Source organism: Triticum dicoccoides, chromosome 3B (genome assembly GCF_002162155.2).
Source record: "Triticum dicoccoides isolate Atlit2015 ecotype Zavitan chromosome 3B, WEW_v2.0, whole genome shotgun sequence".
In the NCBI taxonomy this organism is placed as follows: Eukaryota; Viridiplantae; Streptophyta; class Magnoliopsida; order Poales; family Poaceae; genus Triticum; species Triticum dicoccoides.
Genome location: NC_041385.1, coordinates 803,805,484 through 803,821,296, shown reverse-complemented (window position 1 = coordinate 803,821,296; position 15,813 = coordinate 803,805,484). Strand labels below are relative to the sequence as shown.

The 15,813-nt window shown below is 42.6% G+C and overlaps 1 pseudogene; it reads right to left on the bottom strand.

Moving 5' to 3' along the window:
• Positions 1-4,135: 4,135 nt before the first annotated feature.
• Positions 4,136-15,813, bottom strand: part of LOC119280095 — a 52,005-nt pseudogene continuing 40,327 nt past the window's right edge.

Here is a 15,813-nt window from a genome sequence, read left to right as displayed (position 1 = left end):
CTCCCCTCGTGCCGCGATCGAGGAAGACCAATCGGCTTAAGGTCAGGAACAAAGTCAACACAAAACTCAATTACCTCCTCATTTCCATAGCCCTTGGCGATGCTTCCTTCTGGCCTAGCACGGTTATGAACATATTTCTTTAATACTCCCATGAACCTCTCGAAGGGGAACATATTGTGTAGAAATACAGGACCGAGAATGAAAATCTCTTCGACTAGGTGAACCAAGAGGTGCGTCATAATATTGAAGAAGGATGGTGGGAACACCAACTCGAAACTGACAAGACATTGGATCACATCGTTCTGTAACCGTGGTAGATCTTCTGGATTGATTACCTTCTGAGAGATTGCATTGAGGAATGCACATAGCTTCACAATGGCTACTCGAACATTTTCCGGCAGGAGCCCCCTCAAAGCAATCGGAAGCAATTGCGTCATAATCACGTGGCAGTCGTGAGACTTCAGGTTTTGGAACTTTTTCTCCGCCATGTTTATTATTCCCTTTATATTGGACGAGAACCCAGACGGGACCTTCATACTTCTCAGGCATTCAAAAAAGATGACCTTCTCTTCTTTGGTCAGAGCGTAGCTGGCACGACCTTGAAACCATTCCGGATGCCGGTCATCAGGGTCTTTCAAACGTTGCTGGTCCTGCCGTGCTTCCTTTGTATCATTTGTCTTCCCATACACGCCCAAGAAGCTTAGGAGGTTCACGCAAATATTCTTCGTAACGTGCATCACGTCGATTGCAGAGCGGACTTCTAGGACTTTCCAATATTCTAGCTCCCAGAATATAGATTTCTTCTTCCACATGGCTGCGTGCCCGTCAGCTCCCTTCGGAACTGATTGTCCGCCAGGACCCTTTCCAAAGATGACTTTCAAATCCTTGACCATATCAAATACCTCAGCACCAGTGCGTTCCGCAGGCTTCGGCCGGTGATCTGCCTTGCCGTTGTAATGCTTGCCTTTCTTTCTTACTGGATGAATTTTCGGAAGAAATCGACGATGCCCAAGGTACACGTTCTTCTTACAATTTGGCAAATGTACACTTTCAGTCTCATGTAAGCAGTGCGTGCATGCATTGTATCCCTTATTTGACAGTCCCGAAAGGTTACTAAGAGCAGGCCAATCGTTGATGGTTACGAAAAGCAACGCTTGTAGGTCAAATTCCTCTTGTTTGTGCTCATCCCACACACGGACACCACCCCACAGCTGTAAAAGTTCATCAACTAATGGCCTTAGGTACACATCGATGTCGTTGCCGGGTTGCTTCGGACCTTGGATGAGCACTGGCATCATAATGAACTTCCGCTTCATGCACAACCAAGGAGGAAGGTTGTAGATGCATAGAGTCACGGGCCAGGTGCTATGGCTGGAGCTCTGCTCGCCAAAAGGATTCATGCCATCCGTACTTAGAGCAAATCTTATGTTCCTTGCGTCAGCTGCAAAATCTTTGAACCATCTGTCGATCTTTCTCCATTGCGTTCCATCTGCGGTGTGTCTCAACTCCCCGTCCGACTTACGGTCCTCTTTGTGCCATCGCAACAACTTGGCATGCTCTTTGTTCCTGAACAGACGTTTCAACCGTGGTATTATAGGAGCATACCACATCACCTTGGCGGGAACCCTCTTCCTGGGTTTCTGGCCGTCAACATCGTCACCAGGGTCATCGCCTCTGATCTTATAACGCAATGCAGTGCATACCGGGCATTCATTCAAATTCTCGTATTCACCGCGGTAGAGGATGCAGTCGTTGATGCATGCATGTATCTTCAGAACCTCTAAACCTAGAGGGCAGACAACCTTCTTTGCTTCGTACGTACTGGCGGGCAACTCGTTATCCTTTGGAAACATATTCTTCAACATTTTCAGCAAGTTTTCAAATGCCGAGTCAGCTACACCTGCCTCTGCCTTCCATTTTAGCAAATCCAGTGTGCAGCCCAGCTTTTTCAGACCATCATCGCATCCGGGGTACAGCGCCTTTCTGTGATCCTCTAACATGCGATCCAAATTCTCCCTCTCCTTTTCAGTTTCGCAGCGTCTCCGTGCATCAGCAATGGTCCGACCAAGATCATCAACGGGATCATCACGTGCCTCTTCTTCACCTTCCCCTTCACCTTCAGCATCCTCCATGAAAGTATCACCGAAATGAGCAAGATAGCTGTCATCGATGAAATCATCCCCTTCTTCATCTTCTTCCATTATAACCCCTCTTTCTCCATGCTTGGTCCAACAATTATAGCTTGGCATGAAACCGTGCCGAAGCAGATGCATGTGAACATCTCTTGAGGAAGAGTAACCCTTCTGATTCTTACAGATAACACATGGACAGATAACAAAACCCCCCTGCTTGTTCGCATTAGCCACTACGAGGAAATCTTTCAAACCCGTAGTGAACTCGCCGGAGAGTCGGTTACCGTACATCCATTGCCGATTCATCTGCATTATTATAATATAAAATATATAATTAACCATCATGCATTTGTTAAACTAACTAGCTACAAACAATATAAATTAAACAATGAACTGCACACATGCATATTTTATCAATGACACACATGCATGAAAGGTTCAAGTTGCTAACCGCGATCGAGGAGGAAAAAATAAATGAGGAACCTCAAGTGTGGCTCTAACACTTCATATCATGTTTGTTTCACCCTCTTAGGGCATTTCATCAAACACCTTGTGTGCATAAGAGGAACCAAAAGCAAACCTACACCCCCTTGTGAAGCTTGTGAAGAGAAGTGGCACCAAATGGCTAAGTGAGCGTGCTGAACTGGTATATATAGGGGAGGAGCTTTAGTCGCGGTTGGCCTGGCCAACCGCGACTAAAGGCCTTTGCGCACCTTTAGTCGCGGTTGGCCTGGCCAACCGCGACTAAAGCCCCTCACGTGCACCAGCTGGCCACCGAGCGCCCTGGGCCCAGGCCTTTGGTCGCGGTTCGTCTGCCGAACCGCGACTAAAGACTTCATTAGTCGCGGTTCCTACAGTTTCGCGACTAATGGGGCTGGACGGAAGCCTCTTTTTCTACCAGTGTCATGCTTGCCTCACTAGCAGAATCACAGCTCAAATCACGGTTCAAATCATGTGTGTCCACACGAGCAGAGACACCGCTCACAAAGTCACAAGAGCACAACCAGAGGTTCAAATACACAGAAACAAAGAGCATCACGTGTAATAGGGATTAAAATCTGAACACACAGCAGAAGTACTAAAGACCCAACGAGGAGCCGCGGCATTGAAGACAAAGTAGTCGACGGCGTCTAATCCATACGAAACACACAACATGGACAACCTGCTGAAATGAAAATGTAGGTGAATCACAAAAATTGAACACACACAACATGGACAACCTGCTGCATCTAGGAAGTGAAGAAGCTACATTCCTGAATATAAGTAAAACTGCATACTGTGAACTACCTGATTGTTCAAAAGTCCTGTTAAAGTAACTAGATAATTGCTGTTGTGGGTCTACTGCAGTCACCTGTCCGGTACAATGTAATCACATCACTCATCTCAAATAAAACATACCACTGGCTTCAGTGATCAAAATGACACAGAAATAGATATACGTTGGTACTGGGGTAGAGAACTTCCGCAAGAGTTCCAACACACAAAAACCAGTAGTAAAATCACCATTGGAATGAATAAAATGTACTGCTGCAAACAAAGACGTTTATCTCTGAACTATATATGCTAACCATATCTTACAACAGATAATCAATTTAGAAACATAGCAAATGCTATTTAACATCCAAAAGAGGAAAATAGAGGGGAAGACGGGCCACATCTTTAAAAAGGTGCACAACAAAACCATTTATCATGCACAGAAAGTAAACACTACATCAGCTAACAAGCTAACCATCTAAGTAAACTAGAATGCCATCAGCCACAAATTTTAGAAGGTGAATATATATAAAATACAAAGGAGGTAAATGCAGCTCCCTCCACACGTTCACATCCGGGCTTGGGACCGGCAAAGGCAGTGTTAAACCACACCAATCATCAATCAAGCATACAGGCCACACCATCAAGCAAATGCAACATTCACACAGTCACACACGCAGAGAGTCAAGCACACACAGAATCACACACACATAGTCAAGCCACACAGAGTCACACACACAGTCACACACACAGTCAAGCCACACACACACACACACAGTCAAGCCACACACACAGAGTCAAGCCACACACAAGTCACACACACAGAATGGAGCACTTGCACACAAGAAGCATACATAAATAGGGGCACAAACAGAAAGCTAATACATGCAAGATCGAAGTAAACTCAAAAGGCTATAAAGAATTTCCAGAACTTGAATGAGTAAACTGATTTCTCTAGAGGGGCGAGGGTGATCCAGATCTTCGTTCCTGAAAATAGGAAGTTAATTAGAGGCTGATTAAGTGATTATCTTCATCAATACCCACAAGTTTGTAGGCAAAGTATTCTTGTTCTACTTACTAGAGAAAGCAAGGCATGTAACATGAGCGACATTCTTATAGAAATTCTGGCTAAGGTAAGCCATGTGACTTGATCACACCGGATGCTTTACCGTGGTCAAGAGCAACCTTCAACACTGATTCATTTCTAGTGCTAGTAGATTCAGCCTGCAGGGCAGAGAAACAATGTCAGTACAAATCACCAGGCATACCAAGCTTCTTACTTGTTGGGTCCAAATCAAGGAATTCTAGCTACCAAATAATTCAAGGTGGATGCAAGATGAAACCTCCAAACATCAGCCTCACTGGTGCACACCAGCTTATAAGCTCAAGTATTGCGTTTATATTATACAGAATAAAAAGTTCGAAATAATGTACTGATTAACCAAGCTTATGATGACTTGCCAACAGTACGAAAGTGAACTGCAGCCTAGTGTTTATTCCATTTGTAAGTAGAACATGATGCAAGCAAAAACCCTAAAAGCAGAATTAATTCACTGGCCTGGTGTATGTAAAGCATCCACTTTTCACATATTGGGAATATGCACTAACGCCAACTGCCATTATTCCCTTTATGTTCAGAACAAAGACGTCGATATTTATAGGTAGTTCCTGTTTTTCATATTATACATACTGGGTCATGTATTCTAAAATTGAAAAGAACCACCAAAGAATGGTTGATGCAGGCAACAAATGAAAGGCAGGTTAACTCACCGGGTGACGTGGATCAGCAAGCATGGGAAAGAGGCCTCTAACTATGAGTGATTGTCTTGCCTGCAGGAAGATAATGCAACAAATATGAGTTATAACAGTGGCACACTACCAAACACCAGAGACAAGTCTTGGTCCAACATAAGCAGTATTGTTTCTTATCAGGAAAAATTCTATAGTACTCCCTCCATCCCGAATTACTTGTCTTAGATTTGTCTATATATGGATGTATTAGACACATGGTAATACATCTTAATTAGTAAGTCTAGTTGAACACCACACTAAAAAGGTTACAAGGAAACAAGTTGTTCACATACTTCAAATGCGCTTGTGAAGCTCCACTTCAATTGATTTGTTTTTAGACGAGGAATGGCATGGTGGGCCTGTACTTGGCAATTAGCCTGCAGATACTCGATACAGCATAATATATGAATCAATTTCTATTAAACTACAAGATGAGGTGAAGCGCCTATAAGAAGAAATACTCTTTTTCTCCCATCCAGATGAGGTGAAGCAAATGATGACCGAAGCCTTAACTTTAATAGCAGCCCGCACCTGGCAAATAGGTAGTGAACTATTTCATCACACTTACCCAAGTGTCACAGCCTGATATTCAATCAATGGAAAGACAGAAATTGTTCCCCTGTAAACACTAAGAAAAGGTTGGAAAATGAAAGAAACAAAATACGCACTGCAGAGGAAGCAATAGGCTCCAAGTGGGTCATGGGTTCTCCCATGTATTTCATGGTTCTCTTGAAGTACAAATCCTGGTTGAAGACCTTCCCAGCCTGTGAAACAATTCATGAAAATGTATCAGAAATATGAAGAAAGGCAGGAAGGAGTGAATTTCCATTAGATTCCATTAGAGCGCCAAAGATATACTTGTTGAGAACAAATCTAGGGGCTGTTCGGAAGAAAGTATTTATTTGTAACATTTTAGTATTGAAGTCTGATTTGAGCTACAAAAGGGAACCTATCAACAAATGCCGTCACAACAGGCCCTTGTTTATCAAGAGAACATAGACCTCCAAAAGAAAGTTCACCTCAGCACAAATTCTGCCTACTGTTGAAATAGTCTCAACTGGATACAACCCACGGAGAGTCTCAGCACCAAGGAGAATGGCATCGCTACCTGAACAAAAAAATTGTGATTTCATGTTACAGCTTGTGTAATTATAGTTTGTTTGGGTGCAGTAATGAGCAGCTGTACAGGATCACCAAAGTATAAGATATCTACAAGAGGCAAAAACTAACCGTCCAGCACCGCGTTTGCCACATCAGTGTCCTCTAGACGAGTAGGCCTTAGGTTGTCCGTCATTCTGTCCACAACACGAGTAACAACGGTTTCTGAAATAAGAACACCTAAAGAACAAACAAAGTAGCTTAACAGAGAAAAATACATGTTAATTACCTCCAGATTCTCAATTTTGGCAAAAATCAGAGTTTGGCTAAGATCACCTAACTTTGAGAGGAACTCCTGTGCCTATTGCAGGAAAAATACTATCAACGTTAGGAACATTTTTCCAAAGTGTGAAATGCAAACAAACATGTGATACTATTCAACAAAATATCAATACAAAAAAATTCAATCTGTTGGGAAAGATGGCACTGTGAAGTAGTACACTCTAAATATCGACATAATGAGTTACTTACTTGCCGCACATCTTCTGCATGCCTTGTATAAGAAACAGAGAGGAAGTCAATCTTTTTTCCCCGTTGTTTTTCATAACCTGAAAGTGGTGCACGCTCAGAAAGTCATTACTGCACCCAAACGATCTATAATTACACAAGCTGCTCCCAGTCGGTGTAATTATAGTTTGTTTGGGTTACAACAAGGAGCTCCAGTTCCACGAAAATAATAATTTAACATGTAAATCAAGTCGCCAAGTTAATACAAGGAGCAAGAGAGATTTTTGGGAGGAGTTCCTTACATCTTTGTCCTCATCAGACGGCATGGGCATGTCGATATGGATCTGGGAGCAGTGCAATGTGAAGGCATAATAATCACAAAAAAGTTCAGAAAAAAGAATAGCGCTAGGTCTGTTACCTATGATCAGCAACTACCAATACCAAAGTTAGATACCAATCAACAAACAACAATCAATCAATTGTAATAACCATGAACAAACAATAATCAATCGTGCCATATAAACATGTAATATCTCAAGGCAACAAACAGCAAACAATCGGCCTACATGGTTTGTACCTTCTCAAGGCAATCAATCAAACAACAAACAATCCATCTTAAGGCAATCAATCAAACAACAAGCAACAATCCATCTCAAGGCAATCAATCAAACAACAAACAACAATCCATCTCAAGGCAATCAATCAAACAGCAAACAACAATCAATCAATCGTGCCATATGGGAAGATAAGCAAAGCATGATAACAATAAACAATTGAAAAGAACAGCATCAGAACAACCATAACAGACAAGAACATGATTCTCTGCATCTAGAATGGGAGCACACACGCCTGCCGGTAGAACAAGAATCAGCAGAGGGCAACCAGAGTATCAAGATCATGCGTTTGAGATCTGAAAATAACGGGCGAACAACGCAGTTGATGGAACAGAGGAACCGACTTGACAGCGCTCCAATTTCGAAACCAGAACCGATCGTTCTTGGAACGGTTTCCCCGACGCGAACACGAAACGCAGGATCGTCAGATAACAGAAGCGCACGCACAAGTAAACGAGGAACAATCGCTCCACCGTGAACACGAAACGCAGGAACAAAAGTTTCTCAAACAGACTTTAGCTCGCAAACCAGACCGACGGACCGCTCGCTCACTCACCCGCTTCCTCCCAGAGTCGCCGGGACGGAGACCCCCGATGAACAAGCAAAATCATATCACAAGCTACTCTAAAGTGACGAGGAGGACGAGTAAATCAAACCAGATGCGATTTTCTATCTACACGCACGAATCAAGGATGAGCAAAATCAGTCGAATCAGACGTGCTTCAAGACAGACGAATCGTGAACGAGCAAAATGACAAATTAGACGCGATTCTTCTAATCTAAACGATGAATCCAGCAGGGACGAGAAACATAAAGTCAGAGGCGAGAGGACAGGGAATCGGGGACGAATGCCTCACCAGACACGAGAGGATGAGAGGCACGAACCGAGGACGAATTGCCTCACCAAACACGAGAGGAGGAGAGGTAAGCCATTCATACCTAAAAAATATATGTTTCAAGTTGGTAACATCGGTTGTCTCTCATCAGTTCCAAGCCAATGGCTAGCCTGAAATGACATGAGCAACTTAAAATGTGAGTGTGATGCAAATGATGTTTCTATTATTCTTGAAGCAAGAAAAGTAGCTTACATCATCAGCACCACCAGCAGTCATATTTACAAATGAAGATTCAGATGACCTGTTATGTAATAAGCATCATATGAGTCAAAGATACTTAGAAATCAGTTTATGATCATAACAACACAAGTAATTATTCATGTGTGTATATCAAAGTTATCAAGGAATCAAGTATTCAGTATAAAACAAGTCAGAAAATTGATCAAAATTCAAACTCTGACCATTTGAAAGCATAGAAACTTACCGATGATTTATCATCCTGCAACTCCAATAATTCACCCGGTTTGTCGTCTTTCACTTTAGCTATAGGTGAGAAGAACTAAGAACAAATAGAAGTACACAAATGGAAGTAATCAGTGTGTTTTGAAATTAGTAAACATCACACCGTTTGTCTTGCATGGAGGGGGAAAATGCATTTCAGCAAACCATAAAAATAAAATAATCAAAGGAATACCTCTCTCGACATTGCTTGCCTATAAATCCACCCATGGCATACTTCTGTGTCCATGAGCGTGCCGTTGACTCATACTTGGCCTGATCAGTCTTGTACATGTGAGTGATCTCAGGCACCAGAGGGTCATCGGGGTTGGGGTCCGTCAGCAACGAACAGATTGACAAGAGGACTTGTTAACAAAGACGGGTAAATGTTAGAGAAATATAAATGAAGAATTTTTGTGAGATTAAGTTGCTGAAGGACCAAGCTTATATCAGCAACAAGCTTTAAGCAAAAACAGAACCTGAAATATGATCAAAGCCGGGCTCCACAGTTCCTTGAGAATGTCAAGGCAAATGCTGTTGTTGCTGTTGTTGATGTTTGGGTGGAACACCTTGGTGCGGAAAGAGACCTGAAATATGTTCATGTCTGAATGTCAGAAAAAAATAGATAAGATAACGAGCAGCAGCAAATTAGTTGTTTGAGGACCCCCAAGACATTTGTGTAACAGCAATTCCAATATCATAGAATTAATATGAATTCTTTTTTCCAAAGGTTAGGTCGGTATACCAGAATGGATGTTCACCAAAAATAGACCACCAGTAAACGGGCGTCTGAGGGTCCCATGACAGTGGCCTGCCAGTGGAACATGTCCTCACCTACAGGACCTGCCCGAATAAAAGGAAAGTAATACAGTATTACACAACAGTTAGACAAGCATATGTATGAAGCCAGTCAAGTATGAGCAAGAAAAAAGTCATATTTGCTACGAGATCAAACATCAGTCAGCTTTAGTTATGTGTGAACAAGTTCAGAATTAGGCATGAAATTATATTATCAGGGTTATCCATCATATACACATCCAGTACAATGATTAGAATAATTCAAAGTTCATTGATCTTAATGTCAAGAGGTTAGTGGAACCAACTGCTGTATTAAAAAACATCAAGTCACCCAGGAGGTCAGGACATCCACTGAAGCCACTTATTCTCCACAAAAACACAGAACATGAGGTTTACACACATTATGAATGCTAAAGTTGCTTCAGTAATTATATTTCTTCCTGTATGCATTGATAGACCAAGGAAAACAGGTGACCATTACAGCCTCACCTACTAAAACATAGGCCACTCTTGATCTCTCTATTGGTTAGGATGGTACCGTTCATGTTTCTCAAATCAGATTTACACAACATTAACAATGCTAAAGTTGCTTCAGTAATTATATTTCTTCCAGTATGCATTCATAGACCAAGATAAGCAGGTGATCATTGTGTTTCTCCAATCAGATTTAAACAACATTACCAAAGCTAAAGTTGCTTCAGTAATTATATTTATTCCAGTATGCGTTAATAGACTAAGGAAGACAGGTGACCATTACCACCTCACCTCCTAAAACATAGTTCACTCTCAAAATTTCTCCCTATTGATTTGGTTGGTACTGTTTATGTTTCTTAAATAGTCTAGTCCACGCCCAACAGATTAGATTGGTACTTTTTATGTTTCTTAAATAGTGCAAGTCATGCCTAACTGTCCATATAAACTGTGAAGTCCTTGGCAATTTTATTTTCTTTTGGTTATGGCAGTTAAGATAGCATATAGTGCTACAGGGTGGTGCATGTTCTACCCATGTGGTACTGACTGTAAACTGTAATAAGGTTGGCATACTTCATAACTTAACAGAACAAAATCCAAGGTTTTTCTTAATGACCTGCTCAGAAGATATATCACACACTTGACATGAGTCAATCATATTAGTAATCCATGTACGGTTCATAAGCAGTATTCTCGACCAATCAATCCAGCAAACCTAAAAGCACTGCGAGAGCACAGCTAAATAATTGACAACCTAACCCCCATGACCAGTAACAACAGTTAACAACCAGACCACGCCAACAACGTGCTCATCCAGACGCAATACAATTCAGGGCAAGATCTAGACGGAATCAAATGGGGCAGAGGGGAAATCACCTGCGCTGCATGAGGTGGGAGGGTCCTTCTGCAGGTCCTTGCAATGAGACCATTTTGTTGGTCCATACTTGCTTACAAGATCAATAATTTTCTCATCTTCCTGTAGAAAAAAATGTCATAATCATAAATATAACTACAAAATGTGCAAAAGGTTTTTTTTTCGAGAAAAGTCAGGAGTGCAGTGCCAAACCTCTTGAGTCGAAGGACCTTTGATGAGTTTAGGGTTAAGAACCTTCTGCCATGGATGTAAATATTGTACCCCTGTCCTATTCAGAAAGAGCTCAGCTGCATAGGTAGATACCGACACAATATGTGAGCTCACCACACTTGCATATAAAGAACATCATCCAAGGAAGTATGGCGTTACTATATAACTAGCTAAAATGTGGGCTATGCATTCATAAGGTTACCATTACCGGCCATGAGATAAACATTTGTGGAAAATAAAGGAACAAGTAAAATTCGAGAGGGATTATCATCGAAGCACATACCAGGTTGATTAGCGATCCACGGCTTCAGTTAGAACACCAGAAGCACACCATCAGAACAACGATAATGAATCAAATTAGGCATCATGAAAACATCCATGCAATTATCAGTTGCCAATATCTAAAACCAAAAGTTCCAGTAGCAAAATTTGGGTAAATAAACACTTTGGGACTACAGGCATCAGCATCACAAAATGTAAAGAATGTAAATATACCTGCACTATACAACCCATCAGTGTCCTTAGCAACACAATAAAGAGCAAATGTGGTATGTCTAGATCAACATGTTTGTACCTTAAATACTTAGAAAAGCATTATTCCAAGGACTGGACAACAGTAATACCATAAAAAGAATATGAATCCACATAAGACATAATCACAAAAAAGTTCAGAAAAAAGAATACTGCTAGGGCTGTTACATATGATCAGGAACTGGCAGTACCAAAGTTAGATACCAATCGACAAACAGCCATCAATCAATCAATCAATTCTAATAACCATGAACAAACAAGAATCAATCGTGCCATATAAACATCTACCATCTCAAGGCAACAAACAGCAACAAACAACAAACAACAATCCATCTCAGGGCAATCACTTAAACAACAATCCACAATCCATCTCAAGGCAATCAATCAAACAACAAACAACAATCCATCTCATGGCAATCAGTCAAGCAACAAACAGCAATCCATCTCAGGGCAATCAATCAAACAACAAACAGCAATCAACCAACCGTGCCATAAGCAAAGCATGATAACAATAAGCAATTGAAAAGAACAGCATCAGAACAACCGTAGCAGACAAGAACAAGAATGGGAGCACACACGCCTGTCGGTAGAACAAGAATCGATAGAGGGCAACCAGAGTATCACAAGGGCGCATGAGTTTGAGATCTGAAAATAACGGATGAACAACGCAGGTGATGGAACAGAGGGAACGATTTGACACTGCTCCAATTTTGAAACCAGAACCGATGGTTCCTGCGACCGTCTCCCCGACGCGAACAGGAAACGCAAGATCGTCAGGTAACAGCAGCGCACTCACAAGTTTCTCAAACAGACTTGCTAGCTCGCAAACAAGACGGTGACCCAAACCGACAGACCGCTCGCTCGCTTCCTTCCAGAGTCGCAGGGACCCGACGAGACGGACCAAAGAACACGCGGGGCCGGCAACGGCGAGGACGGGCAAGAATCAAACCACACGCGACTCTGAACTGACAACGACGGCGAGGATGTTGAAATGTGAGATGGGCCTAGAGCCCATATGACAATTTCAGATTTGATCTCTAAGGGCCCATGTAGGTGGCATGACAAGGTGGTGGGAAGTTTAGTCCCACCATGCTAGTGGAAGGAAAGTTGGAGTGGTTTATAAGGGTGGCTCTTCTACATGCTATTGGAGCTTGAGAAGAGAAGAGGCCCTTGCGCGCTCCTCCTCCGCCGCCCGCCGCGCCGTGGCGCGGCGCGACGCGGCGCTCACACCTATGCGCTTATTTTTGCCAGTCACTAACGACCGCCACGAACAGATCACATCTGCTCAGCCTACCGATTGGTGGGTGGATACAGGTGCAGGTGTTCATGTGTGTGCTGACATTTCATTGTTCTCTTCTTACCAGATCACAGGGCACGGGTCCGTATTGATGGGGAATGGCACGAGTGCTTCTGTTCATGGTGTTGGCACGGGTCAATCTGAAGTTTACTTCGGGAAGGATCGTGTAGCTGAAGAACGTGCAGCATGTCCCCGCCATCAAGAAGAACCTCGTTAGTGGCTCCCTTCTATGTAGAGAAGGGTTTAAGTTGGTATTCGTGTCTAATAAATTAGTTGTTACTAAGTATGGACTATTTGTTGGAAAAGGTTATGAGAGCGAAGGGATGTTCCGCCTTTCCCTCACAGATTTCTGTAATAAAGTCGTGAACCATGTTCATTCGAGTGTTAATGAATCTAAGGTTTGGCATTCACGTCTTTGTCACATAAGTTTCGATGTTATGACGCGGCTAGCTAAGTTGGATTTAATCCCGAGTTTCACTTTAGCCAAAGGTTCTATGTGCCTGTCATGTGTGCAAGCTAAACAACCTCGCCAGCCTCACAAGGCTGCGGAGGAGAGACACTTGGCACCATTAGAACTCATACATTCTGATCTTTGTGAGATGAACGGTGTATTGACTAAAGGTGGAAAGAAATACTTCATGACATTGATAGATGATTCCACTAGATATTGCTATGTGTATCTGTTAAATACTAAAGATGAGGCTCTACACTACTTTAAAATCTATAAGGCAGAAGTTGAGAATCAACTTGAAAAGAAAACTAAACAATTCCGTTCAGATCATGGTGGAGAGTACTTCTCGAGTGAGTTTGATTCCTTCTGTGCGGAACACGGCATTATTCATGAGAGGACGCCTCCCTATTCACCCCAGTCAAACGGGGTTGCCGAGCAGAAAAACCGTACTCTAACTGATCTGGTTAACGCCATGTTAGATACGTCGGGTTTATCCAAGGCATGGTGGGGGGAGGCTATATTGACGGCATGTCATGTCCTGAATAAAGTTCCGATAAAGGATAATGATATCACTCCCTATGAGAGATGGGCAAAGAGAAGGACAACACTCTCGTACTTGCGTACTTGGGGCTGTTTGGCGAAAGTCAACGTGCCGATCCCCAAAAAGCGTAAGCTTGGACCCAAGACTGTGGACTGCGTTAATTTGGGCTATGCTAAGAACAGCGTTGGCTATAGATTTCTAGTAGTGAAATCTGAGTTACCTGACCAGAAGGTCGGTACAATCATAGAGTCTAAGGATGCTACATTCTTTGAGGATATTTTTCCTATGAGAGATATGCAAAGCACTACTAGACAAAAATCTGAGGAGACTCCTGAGCCTGCCATTTCTATGGAATATTATGAATGAACACATGATGAAAATCCCGAGGAGGATGACGAGGAAACCCTTGGTAGGGGCAAGAGACAAAGGACTGCAAAGACCTTTGGTGATGATTTCTTCGTGTACCTCGTGGATGATACTCCCACTTCTATCTCAGAAGCGTATGCCTCTCCAGAAGCTGACTACTGGAAGGATGTGGTTCATAGCGAGATGGATTCCATCATGGCTAACGGGCATTGGGAGATCACTGAGCGTCCCTATGGTTGCAAACCATTGGGATGTAAGTTGGTGTTCAAGGAAAAGCTTAGGCCCGATGGTACGATTGAAAAGTACAAGGCCAGGCTTGTGGCCAAGGGCTATGACCAGAAAGAAGAGGAAGATTTCTTTGATACTTATTCACCTGTGGCTAGACTGACCACCATTCGAGTATTACTCTCGTTGGCGGCCTCACATGGTCTTCTCGTCCATCAAATGGATGTTAAGACGGATTTTCTAAATGGAGAGCTAAATGAGGAAATCTACATGCAACAGCCAGATGGCTTTGTGATAGATGGTGAGGAAAGGAAGGTGTGTAAGTTACTGAAATCTTTATATGGCCTAAAGCAAGCACCTAAGCAATGGCATGATAAGTTCAATACAACTCTGACATCTATTGGTTTCGTTGTTAATGAGGCTGACAAATGTGTATACTATCGCCATGGTGGGGGCGAAGGAGTTATACTGTGCTTGTATGTTGATGACATACTGATATTCGGAACAAACCTCAAAGTCATTGAGGAGGTCAAATCGTTTCTGTCTCAGAACTTTGAGATGAAGGACCTTGGTGTGGCTGATGTTATCTTGAACATCAAGCTACTGAGAGATAATGAGGGTGGGATCACACTTCTGCAATCCCATTATGTTGAGAAGGTGTTGAGTCGTTTTGGATATTCGGACTGCACACCATCTCAAACACCATATGATCCTAGCGTGTTGATTCGAAAGTCCAAAGGCATGGCTAAAGATCAATTGAGATACTCTCAAATCATTGGTTAACTGATGTACCTAGCAAGCGCAACGAGGCCTGACATCGCGTTTGCTGTGAGCAAACTAAGCCGGTTTGTTTCCAAACCGGGTGATGTACATTGGCATGCTGTTGAAAGAGTTATGTGCTATCTGAAAGGTACTACGAACTATGGACTTCACTATACCGGAGACCCGTCGGTACTTGAAGGGTATACTGATGCGAATTGGATCTCTGATGCTGATGAGATGAAGGCCACAACTGGGTATATGTTTACTCTTGGAGGTGGCGCTGTTTCCTGGAAGTCTTGCAAGCAAACGATCTTAACGAGATCGACAATGGAAGCAGAATTAACAGCATTAGACACTTCTGGTGTTGAAGCAGGATGGCTTCGAGATCTTTTGATGGACTTGCCACTGGTTGATAAACCGGTTCCGGCTATCCTTATGAACTGTGACAATCAGACTGTCATCACCAAGGTGAAGAGTTCAAAGGACAATGTGAAGTCCAACAAACACATAAGAATGAGATTAAAAGCTGTCAGAAAATTAAGAAACTCCGGAGTGAT